Below are 14,952 nucleotides of genomic sequence, written 5' to 3'. Positions count from 1 at the left end.
ACTGCCCTATCTAGCTGCCCCAAACTCTCCTTTCATTTTGAAAGAAGTACAAGATAAAGCAGAATTAAGGAGGATTAAGCATAGAATCTCAAGAAGAAAAAAAAGAGAAGGTAGTTGGCAAAGTAACTAAGAAAAGGTAAGTAGAACAATTAGAGGGTAAATAAAATCATTAGACTGGACAGCGGGTTAGGCAATTTGATGAAACATATAGGTATAGGGCTGTATGGGGAGGTATATGATACTATAAACTCATTGACACTAAGGAAAGGAAATTGAATGAGACTTTCAGGTTATTAGGAGATGATAGATGATATGAATTACATCTGTGATAAAAGTTCTAACTTGGTGCTTAGTGATGACATGCCAATACCAACAAATGGGTGCTTTACTTTGTTTTAATGCTGAAAAGCTGTGTAGAGAATAAGGGAAAATGATCGGTGACTTGCATTGTGTATGATTTTTTTTTTTTTAAATTCTGCCTCATCCAAGTAATCAAAGTATCCGTGGACAAGTCTCCTTCCTGAAGAGAGAGAAGGAATTTGAAGAAAACTTCCATATTTCAGGTTGTTAAGGAGACTAAATTTTTCCTGAAGGAAAAAAGAATTGAGCCACCAATTGAAAGTATACTATAGACCATCTGTAAAAGATGGAAGAGTAGTTTGAGAAACAGATAAAAGACCTGGGCTTAGTATATCATGTAGTTGTAAAGAGATGCTTCTAGAAATCTCCTGTAGTTCTCGTTCGTTCTCTCTCTCTCTCTATCTCTCTCTCTCCTTCTTACCTATTTTTAGTAATGGTTTTATCCTCAAAAGTTGAAGAAAACAAGAAGGAGAAAATATATTCTGGATCGGATTCTTGCCTCCAAGCAGGAAACTTTTGCTGCAGTGAAAACACTGTTAAACCTGGTTGGGGTGGTGGTGGGGAGATGGGGAGTGAAGATTCTTTCCTAGACAAAGAGATGAAATTTGTCCATAGTCTGATATGCACTTATAGATTAAAACTAAAATAAGAGGAAGTTGACCCACAAAGGATAGGAACTGCTCAAGAGGGAATTTCTTGAGACACAAAGGGAAATCATTCAGTGAGAAAAAAAAAAATCAAATTTGCCTGAAGAGACTGGTGTAGATTCCCATGGGACATACCAACCAACTTAGATTTGTATTAAGATGTAATACAGAAGATGGAAGAAAAGACAGGTAAAAGCTAATGAAACATAAGTGCTCTTATCAAATAGTGTCAGCTATGCTAAAACTCAAAAAGAGTCAACGCTGGCAAGGGAAAACTACAGGTAACAAAAATGGGGTTTTGCTCACGTATATCTTGAGAGAAAATGAAAGGTTAAGGAAAGTATGAGTCACCTTGCTCATTTCTGAAAACAATAACAAGAGAGGCTTGAAGCTTGGATAGTGCCCCTCCACCCCAGGAAGAGAATGCACCTTTACATCAAAGTATGTCAAGAAAACAGGTTGAAAAAATGGAAAATAACAAAAGAATCTGATTTGACCATAGAAAGTTACTATACTGACATGGAATCGAGACACAAACCCAAAAGAAAACAAAATTTGAAACAGATACATGCAGACCTTCAAAAATAAATGTAAATTGATTAAAGGCCCAAAAATAATTCCTGGAAGAGCTCAAAAAAGAATTTTTAAATCAATTAAGAGAGGTAGAGGAAAAATTGGAAAAAAAAGAATTGAGTGATACAAGAAAATCTTGAAAAGAGAGTCAACATGTCAGTAAAGGAGACATGCAAAAAACACTGAAGAAAATAACCTTAAAAAACCAGAATTGGCCAAATGGAAAAGGAGGCACAAAAGCTCACTGAAGAAAACGATTCCTTAAAAACTAGGATTGGATATTCAAAAACTCCATGAGATATTAAGAAGCAATAAAACAAAGTCAAAATAGGATTAGGAAGATCTTCTTGTAGAAAGTAGGATTTTAGCTAAGACTTGAGGGAAGACAGGGAAGTTAGGAGACAAAGATGAGGAGGGAGAGTTTCCCAAGGATGGGAGACAGCCAAAGAAAATGCCTGGAGTCTGAAGATGGAGCATCTTGTGCAAGGAATAGCAAGAAGGTCAGGATCATTGGATCACTGAGTGAATTCAGGGGAGTGAGGTATAAGACTGGAGAGTGTTATGATAATTTCTAAGTCACAGGGTTAGACAAAGAAAAGCCAAAGTCTCCAAGTCAAAGAAAATAGGTTTATTGAGAGAGGGATCCTGTCTCACAATAAAGTCAGTCTCAGGTCTAGGATCCAAAGACCCCAAGCCTCAGGATCCAGGGATTTTTATATACAATAGGCTCCTCCCACAATATTAATACAATCCAAGTGATACATGTACAATAAGTATGAAGTAGAGAGAAAGAAATCATCAGTCATTCATCGTCCAATTGGCTATGCTGTTGGATTTTGTTTAGTCACTATAAATGATGACAATCTGATGGCATTCCACTAAGTTGACCACTGAGTTGATTGCTGTTGTCTAACAGCCCAGCTGTCCACCATATTAATGTTCCAACTCTTTTCTGACTTCTGATTGGCCCCTTTCAGCTCATAAGATACTATTTTTTGGTATTTGACCTTTAAGCTGATAGGTAGACACCTAACCACCATTGGAATTCAGTTGATGGTTGTCCGTTATGTGATTTCCAGACCAGTTTACAATATAGCATGTATATCAGCTCTACCAATATCTTACTCCATTATTATTTACTTCAGCTACTAAAGAATAACTAAACATGTAAATAACAACCTTTTAGTCATTAGACCGATTTCTACCATAGCTAAATCACTTATATCTAAAGAGATGTGGGGGGTGGGGAATCTCATTCACATGAGGTAGGCAAGGGTCTGGTTATAAAGGGGTTTAAAAGCCCAAGAGAAGATTTGTATATTTGATTTTGGAAATAATAATAACAACCATCATCATTATAGGTTGAAAGCACTGGACACCATGTTATCACATAGGAGCTCTTGCAGTTTGTTGAATAAGGAGTAAAGGAGTTCAATGAATATGGGGCCAAGACAGGGATTATGCTGGAGCCAACTAGGAAAGGATCTTTGAGAGCTAATCATTAAATTTTCAGTGTGAACATTTATAGCTAGGAAATTGGCAATACTATAAATCAGGGCTTGATTTGCTATTTTGTTGACCTTCTAGACTTAAGAAAGAGAATGAGAAATGTTATAATATATATCCAGCCTTAAAAGTGTGCTGTGCATACCATTTTTTTTCCCTGTAGAACTACTTGCTAAATATTCATCACTTCTGCTCCAAGAGAACTAAATTCTCTTGGATCAAAGATAGGAAAGTTAATGGAGACTTCCAAAGGAAAAATAAGAAGGATTGCTAGATTTAGATTCTGGAGCTAGAAACACAGCTCTAAGAAAACCTGTTTCAGAGACCCTAAAGGGCAAAAAAGAAATCCTAGGAATAGTAGCAGGGAAATAGCAGCTGAAATGGTGAGGGAACTGTAGTGAGTTGTACATCAGAGACTTATGGGAGTGGACCTAAGGCCCAAACAGAGAATGGAAACATAGTCCAGTGGAAAGGAGTATTGTACTTAAGTCAGGAATGACTTAGCCTCAAATCCGGATCTGATATTGTTTGTGTACCTCAATCTCGTAGGCCCCAAATTCCTCATCCATAATATTAGTAGTCTAATAGAATCGACATCCCAGGACTGTTGAGGATCTAATAAGATAATGTATGAAAGTGCTTTAGAACCTCAGGGTGCTATTCAAATGTCAGCTGATATTTTATTTCTTCAGGTTACAGGTAAATCCCTCAACGAAGTGAATTAGATAGTACCGGTGTGATGCCACTCATCATCAGTGAAGGCTCTACGTGATTGGGGAACCTGCAGGAATTATCCAAGCTTCAAGCTTGACCAAGGGAAATGATTACATGAGCAATCAAGGGAAATGATTACACTAGGGCAAGAACTACAAAAGTGGCAGGAGGCAGGCTGGGTTGGGCTGCTGAAAGCTCAAGATTCCAACTTCACTAACTCAGGGGTGGGGTTTTCTGTGACCATCCAGTAGAAGGCAGTCACACTGAAGGATGAAGATACATCCACACTTTGAAGAAGCAGCCTTGGCACCCTCCCTAGTAGTACAATCAATGAATACCTCCCTACACCCTCGCACCAAATCCCCAACCCCCAAGAGGAAGCAAAGGGTGAGGAGCAGCACAATAATACGAGAAGTCAGGGTATTCAGCCAGTTAATAGAAAATTGTTGAAACAAGAAAGTACTCTCTTCCTAAATTGTGTGGTCTTGGACTAAACGCCTTGATTACCTCACCCTAGCTATGATTTTGGGTCACTCTGAACTGGACTCAATTGACTGAGTCCCTTTAAAAGACATAATGCTGAACAAGCAGTATAAAATTAACTATGACAGCAAAAACATAAGAAAGGGTTCCATATGTACCAAGCTATTCATAGCAGCATTTTTGGTGGCTACAAAGGACTGGAAATAAAATGGGACCTATCATTTGGGCCCTGGTTTAGCCCAGGCTGCATGACATTAACACAATAGAATTATCCCACACTGTAAGAAATGATGAATAGGAAGAAGTAATAGAATCATGCACTCATGTGAACTGATGCAGAACAAGGAAAGTATTGCATTGTTATTGAGCCATTTTTCAGTCTTGTCTATCCACTATGAAACTTTGCCTATAGTTAGGAAACCCATGTTCAATTCCTAGCTCTATTATTACTAGCTTAGATGTTTGACTTTGGGCAAGTCTTATTTCTGATCTCCGCCTAATTTCCACATTTCTAAAATTCAGGATTCAGACTTGCTGATTGAGAAGCTCTCTTCTGATTCCAAATCCTCTAAATCTTTCAATCTATTTACTTGGACTTTACATACAATGGCAATGGAGTAGATGTATTAGAAAAGGGACATTACTGAAGAAAAAGGAGAAAATGAGAATGAAGCAAGGGCTGGTGGTATAGAACAGGGCTTCTTAAACTTTTTTTTTTCACTCGTTGATCTCTTTTCACCTGAGAAATTATTATGTGACCCTAGGTAACATAGGAATATAAAATAGGTATACATAACCTTTTATTGTTCCCAAGTTTTTCATGGCCCCCAATTCAGTTACATGACCCCATGTAGGATCACAACTCACAGTTTAAAAAGCTAGGGTGTAGGGGGCAGCTAGGTGGCACAGTGGATGAGGCACCAGCCCTGGATTCAGGAGGGCCTGAGTTCAAATCCAGCCTCAGAACCTTTATACTTACTAGCTGTGTGATCCTAGCAAGTCACTTAACCCCAATTGCCTCACCAAAAAAAAAAGCTAGGGTGTAGACATTAATACAGATGACCTTCCCCCTGCTACTCCATGGTGATTGCAGCAAAGGGAAATATGGCATCTACCCCATGTCAAAAAAAAAAAAAAAAAGGAACTCCATCATTCATCTACTCAGGAAATGAGCATGGGCAGGAAAGTATTCTTGAAGCATAGCCCTCAATCTCTCCTATTAGAGGAACAATTCCTCTCTTCCCTATTGTAGACTGAGAGCAAAATCAAAGCCCTGGGTATGCTATCCTTTACTTCTAGCACTCCAAAGAAACCTTGCATTATTTGTCTCTTCCTATTTAGCTCTATTCAAGAGCTGAATTAAAATGGATGAAAACTGTTGATGTCTTGTTCTAAGCTATGAGAGCCCCTAAGACTCCTTCTCTAAAATGAGGAGACAGGGTAGCCAGGAGCTGAAAGTCTGGGACATAGGGGCTGTTGAGCTTGGGTGCTCAACAAGGGCATTATGATAAATTCCCTGTTCAAAAAGCACAGAAGCAAAAGCATCTGAAATGCATTTTAAATTTCATTTTGTTAAGCTAAATTAAATTAATAATTGCCCTTAAGTGGGGATGACAATTCAAGGTAGATTAAGAAGAAGGTAGTTGGATATATCCCTTTGCCTTTAGACAAGATTGCTTTATCATATCCTCCTTGATGGACAGAGCCACCTCCCTGGTAGATGTCTTTCCCTTCTCACTAGGTACCTCCACTCCTATGTCTCTCCATTTATTACCATCAGGTACCAAGAATGTAAAACCTTGGAGTTAGAGTTGGCCTTGGAAATAGATTACCTAATCCAATTTATACATGAACAGAATCTCCTCTACAATGTCCCTAATAAGAGATCATTCTACTGATGCTGAGTGAAATGAGCAGAACCAGGAGAACATCATACAGAGTATCAACAACATTGTGTGATGATCAACTGGGATAGACAACTCTTCTCAGCAAAACAATGATCCAATATAATTCCAAAGGACTCATGATGGAAAATGCTCTCCACACCCAGAAAAAACAACTGTGGAATCTAGATGCAGACTGAACCATACTGTTTCTACTTTTTTTTTTCTTTTTTGAGGTTTTTCGCTTTTATTCAGATTCTTCTTTCATAACATGACTAATGCAGAAATATGTTGAATGTGGTTGTACATAGATAACCTATATCAGATTACTTGCTGTCTTGGGGAGGGGGGAGGAAGGGAAGGAGGAGAAAATTTGGAACTAGAAATCTTATAAAAACAATGTTGAAAACTATCTCTACATGTAACTAGAAATAACCAAAATAACTTAATGATAATTTTCCTTTAAAAAAGAGATCATTCTATCTCTACTTCAAGACTTTAAATAATGGAGACTTCATGACCTGTTTAAGTTTCCTATTACGATTTTACAGAGTCCTAATTGTTAGGACAATTTTCTTTAGATTGGCCCTTCTTAAATCTAACTTTCACCCTTTCCTCCTAATTCTGCTCTTTGAGGCCAAGGAAAAACAAGATTAATCTTTCTTCCACATGAAAGCCCTTCAAATATTTGAAGATATAGGCCTTAATCCCCCTATGGGATAAACATTCACAACTTCATTAACCATTTCTTATATTAAATGATGTCAAGACCCTCTGTGACTATTTCAGCTCACCAGTTCCCTTCCTTATCTCTATGAGAATAATTTAACACGATACTCTGGGTGGGTCTGACCACTTCTTTTTTTTTTTTTTTTTTTGGTGAGGCAATTAGGGATAAGTGACTTGCCTAAGGTCACACAGCTAGTTAAATGTTAAGTGTCTGAGGCTGGATTTGAACTCAGGTCCTACTAAATCCAGGGCCAGTGCTCTATCCACTGCACCACCTAGCTGCCCCCGGGTCTGACCACTTCTGAATTCAAGAACATCATCATTTTCCTCATTCTGAACCCTCTGCTCCAAAAGAACATTCACTTTTGGTTTGCCCTAGTTATTGATGTAAAACTAACTTGTAATGCCCCCAGATTCCCAGACTTTAGTTTATTATCTGGCTAGGGACTACAAGATGAACAGGACAAACAAAGGCTTCAGAGAAACATAGGCACCATGATCTCTAGCTGAGTTTTGATATGCACTCACATTCTTAAGAGAGGGATTCTGGGATGCTGTGCCATTATGGGGCAGAACAGGGGAGTTGGTCCCCAAGAATGTAAATGACTACCATCAGCTGGGCTTTGAGGAGAACTATAAAAGTGAGGGCTAAACAAAGCAAGATGACAACAATGTCTCAACATAGGGAACAACCAGCAACAATAACTATGTGAGTAATTGACTTGGAGCTTTGAAAGGACATTAAAGAATAGCTAGTCCAACTCTGGGGCAACTATGTGGCAAAGTGGATAAGACACCAGGTCTGAAGTTAGGAAGATCTGAGTTTCAAATCCTGTCTCAAACCCTTACTAGCTGTGTGCCCCTAGCCAAATCACTTTACCCCTATTTGTCTCAGTTTCCTTATTTGTAAAATGAACTAGAGAAGGAAATGGCAAGCCACTCTAGTATCTTTGCCAAGAAAACCCAAAATGGAGTCATGAAGAGTTTGAAAATGACCAAATAACAACCAAAAATTCCAAACCTCATTTTATAGATGATAAAAGTCAAGGTTACACAGGTACTATGAGCCCAAAAGCCAGGATTTGAACCTAGTCCTCTGACTCTAGAGTCAAAGTTCTTCCCAATGCAGACCTCTGGTTGCCTATTGGTGAGTAAGTCTCTTATGTAAGTTTTATCTGTTCCCTTGATCTAGAAATGAACCTAGTATACTTTGAGTCTCATGAACCTGTCAACTTCTAAAGGGAATTGGTGACTATATCCTGGAAATTGTGTATAAACTTAAACATTAAAGGCCACAACACAAACGAGAGAAACAAGGAAGAAATTTCCTTTTGGATCAATGGATAGGGGAAGAGTTCATGACAAAAGGGATTAAAAGGATCACAGAAGGTAAAATGGAAAATTTCATTACATAAAATTTAAAAGTTTTTGAACAAGCAAAACCAATGCAGCTAAAATTAGGAGGGAAGCAATTAAATGGGGGGGGAATCTTCGCAGCATGATTCTCTGATAAGGGTCTCATTTTATATATGTATATATATATATATATATATATATATATACACACACACATATACATATAACATATATATATATACAACACACTACACATGCATATATGCATTATATATTTGTGTATAGATATAAATTTGAATCAACTTTAATATATAGTTATATGTAACTATATATATGAAACTTTATGTATAACTTTTTACATATAACTATATATAACTAAGTTGATTCAAATTTAAAAGAATAAGAGCCATTCCCCAATTGGTAAACGGGTCAAGGAGATGGAGAGGCAGTTTTCAGAGGAAGAAATACAAGGTATAAATAGGAATACAAAAAAACCCATTCTATCAATAACAGTTAAGGAAATAAAAATTAAAGCAAATATATATGAGATATCATCTCACACCCCTCATATGACAAAGATGGGGGGAAATAGAAAATGACAAATGTTGTAAGGGCTATCGGAAAGCAGGTACATTAATGGATTATTTCTTTTTTTGGTGAGGCCAATTGGGGTTAAGTGACTTGCCCAGGGTCACACAGATAGTAAGTGTCCAGTGTCTGAGTCTAGATTTGAACTCAGGTCCTCTGACTCCAGGGCCGGGTACTCTTACATTAATGGATTATTGGTGTATTGCAGCTTTCTCTAGCCATTCTGCAAAGCAGTTTGGAATATGCTCATAAATTGTACATGCCCTTTGAATGATCAGAGAGATGAAGAAGAAAAGGACTCATTTGTACGAAAAAATTTATAGCATCTCTTTTTGTAGTAACAAAAAACTAAAAAAAAAAAATGGGAAGGCACCATGAATTAAGGAGTGGCAGAATAAATTATGGTATATAAATACAATGTAATACCATGTGATGGAAATGATGAAAGGGACAGTTTCAGAGAAACCAGAGAAGACTTCTATGAAGTGAAGTAGAATGAAGAGCAAAACTAGGAAAACAGCAGCAACAACATTTAAAAGGCAAACAACTTTGAAAGATGTAAAAGTTCTGATTAATGCAATGACTAGCCATGATTGAAGAGGACTCAGGATAAAATACACCACTCATCTATTGACAGAGAAATGATGGACCCAAGATGCAGAGTGAGCCATGCATTTTTAGATATGACCAATATAGGAACTTGTTATGTTTGGACTATACATATTGGTTACAAATGGGGCAGCTAGGTGGCATAGTGGATAGAGCACCTGACCTTGAAGTTTGGAGGACCTGAGTTCAAATCTCATCTTAGATACTTAATAGCTATGTGACCCTGGGCAAGTCACTTAACCCCAGTTGCCTTAAAACATCTAGGGCCATCTCCAGTCATCCATCATGATGTATCAACACACATACACACCACACAAATATATATATGTATATATATATATATATACATATCTATCTATCATCTTTCTATCATCTATCTATCATCTATCTATCTATCCAAATATCTTGCCACTGGACCCAGATGGTGCCAGAGGAGAAAGTGAGGTGACTTTGCACAGCCCTCCTTCACTTAAATCCATTTCAGTGGAAGTCATGAAATCACCTCCTGAGGTCATGTTCCTCTTCGAAAACTAAGGACAAAAAACAACAGTTACAAATATGGGGTTTGGGAAAGAGAATAAATGAATGTTAATTAACTTGAAAAAATTAAATTGTATTTAAAAAAAAAAAGAGGGGGCGGCTAGGTGGCACAGTGGATAGAGCACCAGCCCTGGAGTCAGGAGTACCTGAGTTCAAATCCAGCCTCAGACACTTGACACTTACTAGCTGTGTGACCCTGGGCAAGTCACTTAACCCCAATTGCCTCACTAAGAAAGAAAGAAAGAAAGAAAGAAAGAAAGAAAGAAAGAAAGAAAGAAAGAAAGAAAGAAAGAAAGAAAGAAAGAAAGAAAGAAAGAAAGAAAGAAAGAATGTCATGTGTCAGGGGTAGATATCTTTAACTATAATAACCTTTGCAGGACCTAGAAGTACTCTAGAAAACATTTCCTAGTTCAGTGTGGTCAGAATGCTTTGAGACTGAATAAACTAACTTTAAGTTTCTCAAGAACTCAAGTCCATCAAGTACAGAAAACTCCATTTCATGGATAGTATGAGATATAAAGAAACACACAGACTCACACACATACCCCCCACCCCACGCACGCACACACACATTCCCAGATCCTGACCCATATTTCTAAAGTCAGTGATGGACAGTCTGCTTTATTCTCTCTTTATGTCTTAAAATTTTGGTATTCCCCACCCATCCCTTCCCTCACATTATTTTTATCTAGATAATCATACGACCACTTTCTTGAACCTAGAGAAGATCAGAGAGATGAAAGAGAACAGGATGTTTGAAATGGCCTGTATGGTCTCAGCTTGTCTAGAATTATTCTACTACCCATCTACACAAATCAGCTGCCTCCTGATCTCCTAAACTACCTCCACCACTTCTTCTCAGGGCCCCAGGCTATAGTGGAAAGTGTAAACTACTTGATGAATTATCCATAGAGAATAGTAAATGAGATTCCTGACACTCAGCAGGCCTCTGAAAGTCTCTACCCTAAGCAATGAAGCCTTGTGGGATTTAATGTTTGTCTAAGCAAAATCCTTTCAGGAAATAAACATAAAATCATAACTGTCACAGTTAGATAGGATTAAGATAAAATCCAGTCCAAGCCTATGGTTTTCTTTCCTTTTTTTAAAAAAAATGTTGATTTATTCTGAACTTAAGAAATAAAACAGCATTTTCAAAACAAAGTGGAATAGAAAAACAGAGGGTTGCACCCTAAAATTGGAGATCCATTATGTAGAACTTGCTATTGTTTTCAAATATACAAGTTATTGTATGACTTTTTTTCCCTTCACCACCAACCTGCAAACTTTGAGATGGCTACCATTAGACACAAATTTCTCTCTCTCTCTCTCTTTCTGTGTGTGTGTGTGTGTGTGTGTGTGTGTGTGTGTGTGTGTGTGTGAAGGGGGGGGAGGGAAGGGGAGTTCTTTTTTTTGGATATTTGTGATTAATTTAGGTATTTATAATAGTTAAAATGACTTGGTCACTCAAAGCTGTTCTTAAAACAATACTGTATATACACAATGTTCTCTTGGCTCTGCTTATTTCAGCCTTCATTATTTTGTAGAGGTCTCTTCATGCATTTCTTCACAAATTCGCATATCATCCTTGCGCAGGGGCCATGCTAATCTTCTCTGTATCATTCCAATTTTAGTATATGTGCTGCCGAAGCGAGTACTTTCCATGCATTTCTAAAATCATTGAGCTAATTATTTCTTATAGCAGAGTAATATTCCATCATGAACATTTAGCCATTCCCCAATTGCTGGGCATACCCACAATTTCAGTTCTCAGGCTTATGGTTTTCAAGATAAAGAGATTGAGACCCAAGGGGAGGAAGAGCTTTACTAAATTCACATATCTGGTAAGAGGCAGTATCAGAGATAGAAGAAGGGCTTCTGACTCCCAAGATTTGATGGCATTTCCCACTAAGCCATGGTACTTCACTTTCCGCTATGAAGAACAAAGACATGTTGAAAAGGATTTTATGAAGCCCACTTGAGTCCTTTCTATATCCTCCCCACAGTCTCAACACTATCAGGATTGTTGAAGGGAAATCAGTCAACAATAAACAAATTGTCTCAGAATTGTAATTATTCACTGATAACAGATAATTGGCTGCATATGAATCATTCTCCAGTCTTTTGTCTGAAGTGGCCTTCATTTAAAATACCAGGCCCCAAAACCTGTGGCTGGAAGATTTTATGAGATTGGGAGCTAGAAACTCCCCACCCACCCACACAGAGCATGGACCATGACCAAGAAATAAAAAATCTCCCTGGTGCCCACAAATCAGAGATCAAGGGGACATTTGGGCCTGCTCTAGTCTGAATGAGATTGGGGGGGGGCAGTCAAGGCCTCATTCCCTGACCCCTAACCCCTAATCCTGATTTCTAAGGCAGAACTTTGAACTCCTTTTCTCAGTCTGAAAACAATGAAGGGAATCCCACTAGTAGGCAAGGGGCTAGACAATTTGAACTCTCAAAGTCATTTTTCTGGCCACTAGAAAGATCCTCATACCAGTGAACCCCCCCCACCCCCCCATTATAACAGTAACAACTGGGCAGACAATCTTCTCCTCTGGATAACAATAATGTATAGGCCGTGGCCTAGCTACCTAATTAACCTCCATATGCTAGGAGTAGATGAGCTTTGAAACAGAGAGAATATGACACCAATGACACGAGGAAGAGGACACCATTGCTGGCCAAGCAAGGGAAGTCAGGCACCTGTCTCTACCCCACCCTTGTTGCCATTTGAAGGGAGGGGGTTAAGTGAGGGAACAGAAGGAGGAGGGGATAGCTTCTCCAGCCCGATTCCCATTAGCTGCTGAAATCTTTAAAAGGATCGAGGCAGATGGCCTCATCAACACCTCTTTCTCCTGCTCAGGAAGCCCTTACACATCTCCTCTGCAAAGATGAAGTTCATTATTGTTCTCATCCTAGCAGCTTTGGCTGGTACCCTTGTCTGTGGCCGTGAGTATGACCTTCTTCCCAGACCCTCGGAAAGATCCAGAATCCCCAAAGAAGCCCAAGACTCAGCCTTCCTCAGTTGCATCTCCTATATGAGGCAGCAACCTTGTCAAAGGTCATAGGAGCACTCACCATGCTTCTACTCCTAGGATTAGTTAGTGGGTCATAAAAAGAAAAAAGATGAAAGGAACCTTAAACCATCCGGTCTAGAGCAGCAGCCTCTTCAAGTAGGAAGGCCACTTCTTAATAATCATCATCATCTGAGAATTTTAATTTTGTAATAGTGGCACTCTATTCTACACACAAGTCATCAAACAAGGACTTGGTATGGTTGTCATTTGCATTTCCATACTTGTAATCAGCTTCTGTATTGTTTTCTGCCTTGCTCTCAACCTCATAGAGGTTGAGTGGTCCCCTGAGACCACAGGCTGCCAAACCACTTAGCATGGCCAAGGAAAGAATTAGATAGAGCCCAGGATTTACACTAAATTACTTATTACCTGTGACATATGAAACATCCTTAAACACCAAACATCTCTTAGGCATCAAGTTTCTCCTCAGTATAATAGGGCTAACCCTGCTGTCTAGTTTCAGGGTTGTTAGAGGTATCAAATGACAATTAACATAACGCTCTTTGTCACTGTAAAATACTATAGAAAAGTCAGTTATTAAGCTAAGTTTTCCTTAGAGTCACTAATTCTATCTGGTTCTAAGCCCTCTATCCCAGCCTAGATCCCCAGAGAGGTGTGACTTGACTCTACCACAACTCTCTCTCCTCTCCAATCCATAAGCCATACAGCTATCACAGATTTTCCTGAGGTACTTCTCTGACCATGTCATCATCCCCCTCCACTCCACTGCAAAAAACTCCAATGATTTCCTATTGCTTCAAGGCTAAAAGATATACTTTTCTTTTTCACACTTAAAGTTTTTCACAAGATGTCCTTAACCCCGCTTTCTGACTCTGTTACGCATTATTCACATACTCGATAGTGTAGCCAACCTTGATCTTACTGATTCTCATGAATAAAATCAATCTCCTGTCTCCATGCCTTTGCTTTGGTTGTTTCCCATGCCTGGAATGCCACCCTCACCACTGCCTCTTACAATACCTTGTTTCCTTCAAGACTCAACTCACTCAACCACCACTTTCTCTTTCCAGCCTTTGTTCATTCTATCCTCTTCTGCTCCTAGCATCCATCCCTTCTTCCCTTGAATATATTTTACATATCGATTGTATATGCTAATTATGTACAATTGTTTCCTGCCATAGAATGCAACTCTTTGAAGGACAATTGTTTGATTTTGGTTGCGTGTCTACTATGTCCAGGGCAAAGTAAATGCTTAATAATTGTTATTGATTGATAATGAACTCGACCCTCAGACTCTGTGGAAGATCCTGGTAGAGAGGCAGGGAGCCTACTATGGGGTTTGTTTGTGACTTAGACCCACAGTCAGCATCTTGGATCTGGTCTAGTCATTTGTCAGTAGTGTCCAACTTTTTGTGCCCTAATTTGGATTTTCTTGGCAAAAGATACTGGAGTGATTTGTCATTTCCTTCTGCACTTCATTTTACAGATGAAGAAGAAACTGAGCCAAACAGGGTTAAGTGACTTTCCCAGGGTCACACAGTGACCTTGTAAATGTATGAGACCAGATGTGAACTTATAAAGATGGGTCTTCCTGACCCCAGGCCTGGCACTCTATCCACTGTGCCACCTAGCTTGTCCTGCCAAGGAATGTATACTTTCCCACACTTTTCCATAAGACTTCTCTTTGGAAAGGTAGGAGCCCCAAGGCAGAAGAATGCCACCCTCATAGGAGTGTACAATCTGCAGAGTAGCTTAGCTGTGGTGAGAATGCCTTCCAGGATATAATCAGTGTGTTGCAGGTAAGATCTCTTGCATACACCCCCCATTTCCCCTCTGACATTGCAACACCCTGGTACAGACCCTCATCTCCTCATACCTGGATTATTGCAACAGCCTGACAGTTGGTCTGCTGCCACAAGTCTC

The 14,952-nt window shown here is 38.9% G+C and overlaps 1 non-coding gene across 1 annotated transcript; it reads right to left on the bottom strand.

Annotated features, from left to right (window-relative positions):
* Positions 1–11,536: 11,536 nt before the first annotated feature.
* On the bottom strand, positions 11,537–11,643 carry LOC122730182. Its single transcript, XR_006353396.1, has one exon. It is a non-coding gene; the product is annotated as a U6 spliceosomal RNA (small nuclear RNA).
* Positions 11,644–14,952: the final 3,309 nt, after the last annotated feature.

Source organism: Dromiciops gliroides, chromosome 5 (assembly GCF_019393635.1).
Source record: "Dromiciops gliroides isolate mDroGli1 chromosome 5, mDroGli1.pri, whole genome shotgun sequence".
NCBI classification, from domain to species: Eukaryota; Metazoa; Chordata; class Mammalia; order Microbiotheria; family Microbiotheriidae; genus Dromiciops; species Dromiciops gliroides.
The sequence above is the reverse complement of the archived record's forward strand: the minus strand, read 5'-3'. Positions and strand labels throughout refer to the sequence as shown.